Here is a 10,800-nt window from a genome sequence, read left to right on the forward strand (position 1 = left end):
ATCATGACCCCCTGGGGTAGGGCGGGGCCACAATAGGGAATCCAAGTTTTACATAGAAATATAAAACAAATCTTTAAAAAAGAACCACTTTTAAAATCATTAAAGTTTGAAAATCATAAAAGGAAAGGGCTAGTGGGACAGGATAGGTATAACAAGAGGGGGAATCAGGTAAAGAACTGCATCAGCCAAGTTACTCAGGTGAGCGATGTGGCCCATGGGCCTCTTGTTAAAATATACGATTAAAATTTGGAATTAATTGTCAACTGAAGTAAAAAAAAAATGAACATGATCAATGGCTGATTTGAAAGCTTGATTAATTAACTGAGGAAACGCTGTAAAAGGTAAAATAATGGATTATGGAAATTGAAAATGAACGATTACTCATTAGGAACAAAGAAAGTGAACCAGTAGCAGAAATGCAGACTTATTTAATAATATTTACATTTGCAAATGGTTTCCTTTATATAACACTACTGAAGACAAGCGTTTTTATAACTGTGTAAATACAGGTATGGGGTCAAGAGGTCATAGATGTGCGTTTGGATAAACGTTCGACGTAATTTCTCTGTGACGTCATAAAGGGTCGACGCGCGTTTAGTGGATTATATACATGCCGTTGGGTTTGAAAAATTAATGCATTTCACACGTTAAAAGTAACAATCAGGCAAATATAAAGTATGAATAAGTCACAAATGTAAATATAAGTAATAAAGTATCATTATTTGAGGAATGTAAAACGGGACATGATCAAATCTTCATAAAGTTTTTCGTTTTTCTCAATAAAATCAAAAAATGATACCTTATTTCTTAAATAATTGAAAGAAGATTCGTCATGTACAATTCATTGCTAATTTCAATAATTTGCATCATTTTTTCAGTCATGAATTTTTCTTTTGGGGAAGGACAAACTTCACAAAATCTTAAGTTTTTCTTTCCAAATCAAGGTATCATATTCTTTATTTATTTTCCTCATAATATATTGCTCTTTTTTGGTTATTAATTATTATTGTACATCATAAATAACATTGTACAGAATTTGAATAAACATTCTAATTTCTTTTTCTTTTGAAAATAAATATTTCTACATTGTTAAAACATAATAACGAAGACCAGAATCTCATTACCGATAAGTGCTTAAGTTTCTTAATTCTTAATAGATCCCAGAGATAATAAATCCATTTGATGGCGTTAAACTCTTAATGTATTCCAAATATTATGCTCATTACGATCACAAAAAATATAATCTTTATAATATATATGAATATAGTTCCTTTGTTATTCAAGCGTAAAAATATACTATGTAGGTGGGTTTTGATTCCTGTGATTTCCCCGTATACCTTCAAAGGATGGGATAACGTAAATAATCTAGCAAACATTTTTTTTATTACGTCAAAGTCTTGGCACATGAAGAAGGATGAACATTCCTATTATTTTGTCCAGTTTACGTAATATAAATATCTCTATTTGCTGCAGGAATATTAATTTCTGTCTTGCTTGAAAGCTAATGAGAACAATATTACAAAAATGTACATTTTATAGAATCGACTTTTTTTTTTTTATACTTTTCTTTAATGCAACCTTCGGTGAACAAGTCTTAGCTGACAATAACAATCTAGAGAAATCTGTTATGGACGGAAGTACGACGACCGGAGGAAAAGTGCCCAGTGTATTACGGGACATCCTGAACCAAGAGAGCCTAGTGAGGTTTTCTATGGTTCAGAGAATTCAGAACTTAGTGGTAGACGTCACGGAGAACAAAACAATTCTCTAACTATGAAGCAGAAAAATGAAAATCTTGACCAAGGAGTTAAAGACTTAAAGAACAAGAGACAACGGAATGGAAATGAAGATAACACAACTAAAACAGCAATGAACAAAACTGTCAAAATTACCCAAGATTTAACAATAAGCCATATTAGAGATATAATGAAGAGGAAAATAGCTTTAATAATAATAAAAAAAAACATTCTTCAGTTCTCCAGCGAGATAACAGAGAATTATCAGCGGAAAAAAGAAGAAGAAAAAACCAACTGCAGATACAGAATGAGACCCTGCATGAAGAAATTCAGCAGTTAAAGAACAAATACTAGTAATCAGATGTCAGGAATAAAAACCGGGAACTGTCAACAGAAAATCGTCTCTTTAGAAAACTATAGATTAAATGATTTAAAGATATGAAAAGTCCCGTGAATTAGGGGCCATTTAAAAAAACTGAAAAACTCCCTAAGCACTTTTTCAATCAATGATTCACTAGTTGTTTAGGCGCCCGCGTGGCGCAGTGGTTAGAGCGTCTGCTCTAGAGTCGCGAAGTAAGTAGTCAATTCTTACGTCGCGGGTTCGCGCAGGGGGAATAAGGAAGCATACAAAATATTCTACCTTGGCTAAATCAGTGCTGCATTATGACGTCATAGTAGGCAAAATGACGTCAACTTTAGAAATCAGGTTTTCGTAATATTGGTATTTAGCGATGTAATTTAACTCTAGAAAATGATTAGAAACGTGTAAACATTAACAAAAATAAAATGTTTTTATTTTGTTATGCTGTAACAGTCATTATGATTGAAATCTACCACCGATGACGTCATATGTGTACATCGAGTAACTTGGAAATTGATCATGTGGTGTAAAGAGAATTAGGCTAAGACGGCATGTTCAGAGTTTTGCTATTAATAGAAGTCACGTGATGCCGTGGCGGTGATGCACGTCTTTGCGTTAGACACGCTTTTATCTGTATGCAATAGTAAATAACAGGTCACGTTTATCAGTAGTTTTGGTAATTTATTAAACTAAATTTTCTTCAAAAAGTCTAAATTTCCCAAGAAATTACTTATATGCTTCCTTAACATACTCGCGCGAATCCCACTGTGAGACGTGAAGACCGGTCCTTCGGATGAGACCGTATAAACCGAGGCCCCGTGTCGCAGTAGGTGCTGGCACAAAACCTCTCCACCTCTTTATCGTCTGGGAAGTTTCCCTACGTTTTAGTTTAAGTACAAAGAGGTCATGTGACACAGATTAGGGTGTATGTGTGTATGTTAAAATGAAAGTATGTGTAATTGTGTGAATGTTCACATGTAGGTTTGTATTAATACGTGTATGTTTATATGTAAGTTTGTGGTTATATATGTATGTTTATTCGTAAATATATGTGAATAAATGTATGTTTCTAGCATAGAACCTTTTATAATTAATTCTTGTTGCGAGTCGGCTATTTTAGACGATTACATTCTCGACATAACAAAATGAATTAAAGAAAAATACTTGTCTCTCTTAAAAATTTAACTTCCGTAATAGTAATTTAGGAAAGTTTTTGCATCAAAGGTAAAAGAAAAATTATTTTGGGAGCCAAATGTTTATCCTAAACCAAGATTTGATTTTAAATATTTACATTTCAAATGTCTTTGTTTGAGTTAAAATTATAAATAGTTAATGTACTTTATTTCTCCATCAATGTACTGGTTCATTGATAGGCACAGTAAAAAAAATCAAGTGCAGGCCGGGACAAATAGTGAAAAGAAGCGGGACTTCTTCCATGTGGATTGACGGAATCAATTCCATGTAAATTTGAGGAATAACTTTAAGATTTGTGGATTTTATGACGATGATCAATCGATTGGCTTGCGTAGTAATTTTATGCATAAACCTTCGGCGTTTATGCAAATTATCACGCAAACCAATCAATAGGATCTCATCATGAAATTGAAAATATTCCTTAATTATTGCTGAGAATTTAACTTTCATTGCTGGGGAATTAACTTCCGTAATGATATTTTTACCGAAATTTTAACTTAATTTCGGATTCATGCGAGACTTTATGAATCTAATTTTAGCGTTTTATATTGAAGATTAGAAACAAAAATTCAGCTTTTCTTAAAAAAATAATAAGTCTTTATCATGCCTTTACTTACGTAACATTACCTTTTAATCAATAAAATATTAAAATTGTTGTGAAAAGTATATGATACCAGATATGTGGATAATACTTTTTTTTTAAGTTCACTGATATGTTTTTAAGAGAACTTTGATGTTTATTTTTCTTTTTGGAACAATATTTTTTTTCACGTTTTATACCTTAAATTTTTCGTATAATGAATGGTATGTTTATTTGTAAGTTGTTTTTTTTTTCAGGTATAATTCTCTGCAAGTTTATTTTTATACATTTATGTTAGTACGAGGGTTGTCCCAAAAAGTCGTAGACAGGGTACATAGTTTATTTTCTCTTTGCTAAATCAAATTTCTTTTCTTTTCATAGCAAAGAGTAACATTTTATGATCATGCATTTCAAGTTTCATGGCGATACCACATTTAATAAGAAAACTATGAAAAATTAAGAAACCATGTTAGTGTACATCGGCACACGAAAGCAAGCGTAATTTACGTATCTCATAACGTCATGAGCCCATTTTCCGCTTCACATGAGGCTATTAACATCCAAACGAATATTTTTTGTAGTGAAAAAACCACTCATGACTAAGGGACTAATCTAAATTCACTACTTTCCGATTTCTTATGCAGATTCAAATTTTAGTCAAAATTAAAATAGTTAAAAGATCACCTTACATTTTAGGCATCAGAGAATACACCTTGTTTGACGACGTTCATGGCCCGTTCCCAAATGTCTGCCTTAAACAATCAGTGCTCTACTTTACATGCAATACCTTTTTTTTTTTCGATATAAAGGGAATTCAAACTATCTTTGAATCTCGTGCTATTAAAAACAACTTTAATATTAAAATAAAGTGTGTAATGTCCTGTCTGTACTCTTTTCCCCCGTCTCTGATGAATTTTAATCATACCAAAAACAATTTATTATATTTGCCGGGTACGCGTTTGACGACGTCATTTTCATCAATCTTAATTCCAGCAACACTTTCAAAATCATGACACTAGTCGTCTGTTTTTAATTCTATTTATATGAAATTTTGACATACGAGGGTTGTCCAAAAAGTTCGTGGACAATGACGTTTTCGTAAAAATAAATGGTTCTATATTAATCTGTTTTATTTCAAAATATTTCTTCTGAAAAAACAAATCAGAATTTTTTAATTTTTATTGATGGAACGTAATATTTTTTATACAGTTGAAACGACGTAAGAGACAAACTATTTGTTAAAACAACTCAAAATTATTGAAATATATTTAGTGTATCAATTCCAGATTGGTATATACGATTTTACAACGGTGTGTACAAATTCGAGGACATTACAAGAATTTAAAACACATGTAATTTCCTGAAAATGGAGGTTTCTATTCGTGACGTTGATATAAATTTAGCGCAGTGTCGGACTGGGCTGTGCAGTTTGTGTACATAAAAAGTAAATTTAGATGACGCTCTTAAATTTTTGTACATTGTTTTGAATTTTAAAAAATTAAATAAATTATAATCTATACTTAAAGATTATTGCTAGCAATTGGAAGTGCGTTGCGCATAAAAAGAAAAATGAAGTATGTGTCCATGAACGTGTTAATTCAAAATCCTAATATTTGACGATATATTAATAAAATAAGGTTAACGTCAGACTGGTCCGATTCTTACAAAAATATAAAGTTTCAACAATAAAATCAAACCATTCTGACTTGGCTTTTCTATTTTGACTTTTTATTTTGACAAAAATGTCATTGTCCACGAACTTTTTGGACAACCCTCGTATAATTAAGATTTCGATTCTGGTTTCAGTGATTTAAATTTTAGTTCAATCTTACATAGTACCAAAGAAATAAAAACAAATGTAATAGTTATATGCGTAATTTATTCCAGATTTTGGTCTTGCGACGACAGACCATATCGGCCTTCATATAAATCGTCCCAATATAATTAATATGAAAGATATATATTTAAGAATGCACAATTTTAAAGAACATTGGACGTATTATGTCTATGTAAAATTTGGTTAGTATTGGTTGCGTGTTTAAAAAGTTATTAACATTGTCTACGACTTTTTGGGACAACCCTCGTATATATGATAAATATGGAGATAACGAACAATATTCAAGATCAAAAGTCCATAAAAAATAAAAAATAGGTGCAGAGCAAACAAAGACCTCCAAAACATCGGAGGTGGGATCAGGTGCCAAGGGGGAGTGAGCATCCCCTGCCGACCGGTCACACCCGCCATGTGCTCCTTGTCATAATCGGGAAATAACGGAAACACACATCGTCAATTCAGTGTAAATAATGGACTGACAATTAGTATGAAAAACGTCAGTCAGCTTTTGACTCAATAATAAATTGTATTTGCTGACAAGGTCATTGTATAGACCATAGAACTTACACAATGATGTTTCAACTTGCTTGTCAATTATTTACCTCGTTTAAGAAATTGTTCATACGTAGAGCATGCTAATGCTTTTCGAATCAGCTGAGATATATATATACTCCGTATGCAGGTGATAAAGGTACATGTATATTGCTGCATTAGTATAGGAAGTTGACGATAGAAATGTTAAAGTCATCACGTTTATCATAAAGCTTGGTTGTTAGATTACAGTTAAAGTCTTTTTCAAGTAAAATATCGAAGTATGAAACAAATGTGTCAGACTCTGTGGTATCTTTTTTCTGAAGCTCACCAGGATATTACGTAGCGGCGGTTAAATGGAAATGACCATTGTTAATTGACAATGCGTCGTCGATATATCTAAATGTTGAGTTGAAGGCTACAACAAGCGTTTTCTTCTTTTCACTCATAAGTTTTGCACGAATTCTGCTTCATATGAATAGAAAAATAGGTCTGATTATAACTGAGTGCAATTCGTACCCATTTGAATTCCAATAGATTGTTGGATTACCTGGTCTCCAAAAACCAGATACTAGTATTGTCAATCAGAAACGTAAGCATCTCTTTGATGTCAACTTCAGAGTACTTGTATGTGCAATGTATCGCTCATTGGATTGATAATTATGCACATGTAAATGACTTCCTTACCCGCTGTCTTCTCTAATTAAACAAAGTCCTAATATTAAAAATATTGCAGGTTTTCTAGAGACAGAAATTAGATTACGTTGGCAAACATAATTTTTTATGGCAAACGATAGTTGAAGGTATTTTACATTAATTTCATTATGGGATCTGTAGCCTTATGGTCCAAGTCTATATTTGTCAATCAGAAAGTCAAGCATCTTTTTGAACTCAACTTCAGAGTACCTGTGTGTACAATCAGAATGTTTTTTAACAAATTAATTTTGCAAATGAGAGATGACAAAGTAAGTAAATTAACGAGATCCGTTTTTATTGAAAAAGCAGCTGTTATTGATATCAAGAAGCCTGGACTTTTATAAAACATGGGGAATGGTTCTGTATAAAATTGAAAAATCGTACGTTTTAAACCTGCTGATTATGGTAAAATCTTGTGATTTCAAATCGTCTAAAAAGCTCCTTGAAATTTTTAAGTATCCACATCTGATTAACACCACTTCTTGAATATATTGTTGCACAGTACTCTTGAAGTTACCTTCACCACTGTTTATATCTTAGTGAGTAGTAAAGAAAGAGGCTTAACATAATGACGGTAAAGGAAGCTTATGTCAGTCTTGATAGATTCCAGACGTAACTTACATGTATCTGTTTGATTTCATAAAACTATCTTGAAACAACGAAATCAAATATCATCCGGATTACGATTCCAGGAAAAAGACGTAACCTTTTTCTTTTATTTATCAACTGTAAAAATGAAGATAAGTGCCACATTGATTTCTGTAAACTGTTCATATTCATCAACAGGTGGAGTTACATAAATACTGTATGAAAGAATTCTTTTTACGTCAATGCCTTGGCGCACTGCGGGGACATCCCAAAATATTTTGTCAAAATATAAATCTCGCTTTTATTGGAAAAAATATTTCATTCTTAACTTGCAAGCGATTGAGACCCATCTTATACAAAAATGTTTATTCTACAAAGTTTATGCATGTTGTTTTGGCTGAATGTAACATTAAGTGGACAAGTCTCTGCTGATAGTAACCTTCTAGAGAAATCTATTATGGTCGGAAGTACGACGTCCGGAGGAAAAGTGTCCGGTGTTTTACGGGACATTCTGAACCAGGAGAGTCTAGTGAGGTTTTCTATGGTTCAGAGAATCCAGAACTTAGTAATGGACGTCATAGACAGCAAAAATAATTCTCAGGTGGTGGTGCAGAAAATGAAAATCTTGACCAAGGAGTTACAAGACCTGGAGACAAGAGACAACGGTATAGAAACAGAGGTTACAAAACTTAAACAGGTGTTAGAAGCTATGAATGAGACAGTACGAAGTTATCAAGATATGATGATGAACAAAGTTCGAGATTTAACAGAGAAAGAATTAGTTGAAATAAGAAATCAAACTTCAGTTCTCAAGGAAGAAAGCAGAGAATTACTGGCAGAATTTAAAAAATTGGAGAGGAGAGACAACGGTATTGAAACAGAAGTTACAAAACTTAAACAGATGTTAGAAGCTATGAACGAGACAGTAAGAAGTAATCAAGATATGATGCTGAACAAATTTCAAGATTTAAGGATGTACAACACACCTACCCCAAAAAAATTCCTGTCGTTTAATTTTCGTTATTTTTGTATATTTAGTACATGACTATATCTACTGCATGTATGCATATTTTGGACAAAATCGTTCGAGTGGTTTTTGGACAGGAACTTCCGAAAGTTACCCCCCTTTAGTTGTTTACAAGGAGAGAAATTTTTTAATCAATGAACTACTTAAACCTTGATTTTCAATAAAACCAGGTTAGATATAAATGTCAAATTTCATTGGCTTATTCCTTTAACCATTTAACACAAAAACATAGTCATCTTTTTTATATACATATCATCAAAACAATTTTTAAAGACCTTAAACTGAAAAACTATGAATTTTCTAAGCCTTGAAAATTGCGTATTTTTCAAATTCAAAATTTTTTTGTGAAAAAACCTGTCGTTTAATTTTTGTAAAAAACTTTCTTTAGGTAGGTGGTAGTAAAATTAATCTTAATAATTTTTTGCATAATTTTTGTACGACCAGTTTTGATTTAATAGCGGAAAATTACCCCCTCCCCCTTTCTCAATAAAACACGTTCCCGCGCGTCTTTCAGACGGGGGTCGATCACTTTTTTATATGAATCTACAAATACACATTTAAAAAATTAAATTGGAATATTTCTTTTGCTTCAAAAATATATTAACCTACAAATTTAAAAGTTCTCATATGTAAAGCGTATTTAAATGTAGATTTTTAGGCAATTTTTGAATACCCCTATCACCCCCACCCCTTCCTTTTTTGCGTCGCAGACCATTTAGCGTTTGACGAAACGTCGTTTACAGTGCAAATATACTGGTATTTTGTCAAGAATCCCGGAGGTATGCATTAGTTTTTAAATTCATGAATGCAGAATAAATATTGACTACTCTTTTTATATGTATCAGGAAAAAATTACTGAAAGATTTTAGTGTCTAGTCCATATACGTATGCGTTATGCATTCCATACTAGTATCTCATGAAACCTGGATACGAATTCAAGTTTTGTTGAACTTGAATATGTTGATTTTTAATTTTATTTCTTTAATTTTATTCATTAAAAAAATGGTGTATGTTCAACTCTCCTGTCCTGTGATATAAATGGAATAATTGTAGTTTCTTTCATGTCATCTTTTCAAACGAGACAGTATGTGGCCGTGGGGATACATCGACATTTGCATTAGATGTACATACACCCCTCATGATATTGTACGCATTTCTTTCAATGTCGTCGCTTCTAAAGTTAAAATGAAAATTCCGTATTCGTCCACATGAACATCAAAATATCAATAATTAAACTCTTCATCTATTTCAATTTATATCAAATCGCACATTGATATTTTCTAAAATCTTATAGGCTACGTTTTGTTTTGATTCGAGGAAATGCGAACCGACATTGTTGACAGAAAGTCAGTTACGATTTGCTGCAATAGGATATTCATGAATGCAGATAATTTCAGTACAAGTAAACAATTCTTTTCAATTCTATACTTACATTGTGCATTTGAGGTCTATAGTATTCAATTCTCGGATTTATCAGGTCTTGCTGTGTATAGATTGATTCTGTGGAAAACCGTGAATAAAGGGAGGAAAATAAACATCTCCTACATTTTCAGAGTTGTTCCTCTTTGATCAGTAAGGGTCTGAGAACAACATCGATTTTACATTGTAACAAGTTTTTTGTTTATTTATTGTTGTTTTATTTAATTAAAGAAGAAAAACAATATTTATATTGTGTATGCACAAATTGTAATGAAGACCATTAATCGGAATGTTATATAGCCAATTGTACATAATGAGAATTTCGGCAAAATAAAATTTTAAGAATAAAAAAAAAATGCTGCGCTTTGATCAAAAATACAATTTTTTGTATATGAAATGAAATGAAATAAACATTAAGGGATGGTATTTTAAGTCTTGCTTTTTACGGAGTTTAATCGGGTTAATTAAAAAATACTAATTAATTGAGTATGATACGCACAATCACAGCCAAGCTCCATATCCCAATTTTCTTTCATGATTGATATACATCGGGATCGTTTTACTCGTCGTTTTGACGCTTTATTTCTGACGTTAAATTTGACGTTACGTCAAACGTTCAATTGAAATCGCAAGAGTTATCTCCCCCAGTGTGTTGTACGTCTTTAACAGAGAAGGAATTAGTTAAAATAAGAAATCAAACTTCAGTTCTCAAGGAAGAAAGCAGAGAATTACTGGCGGAATTAAAAAAATTAGAGAGGAGAGACAACGGTATGGAAACAGAAGTTACAAAACTTAAACAGATGTTAGAAGCTATGAACGAGACAGTAAGAAGTA

The sequence above is a fragment of the Saccostrea cucullata genome, unplaced genomic scaffold (genome assembly GCF_032062105.1).
Source record: "Saccostrea cucullata isolate Sc308-1 unplaced genomic scaffold, CSIRO_AGI_Scuc_v1 ctg939, whole genome shotgun sequence".
Classification (NCBI taxonomy): domain Eukaryota; kingdom Metazoa; phylum Mollusca; class Bivalvia; order Ostreida; family Ostreidae; genus Saccostrea; species Saccostrea cuccullata.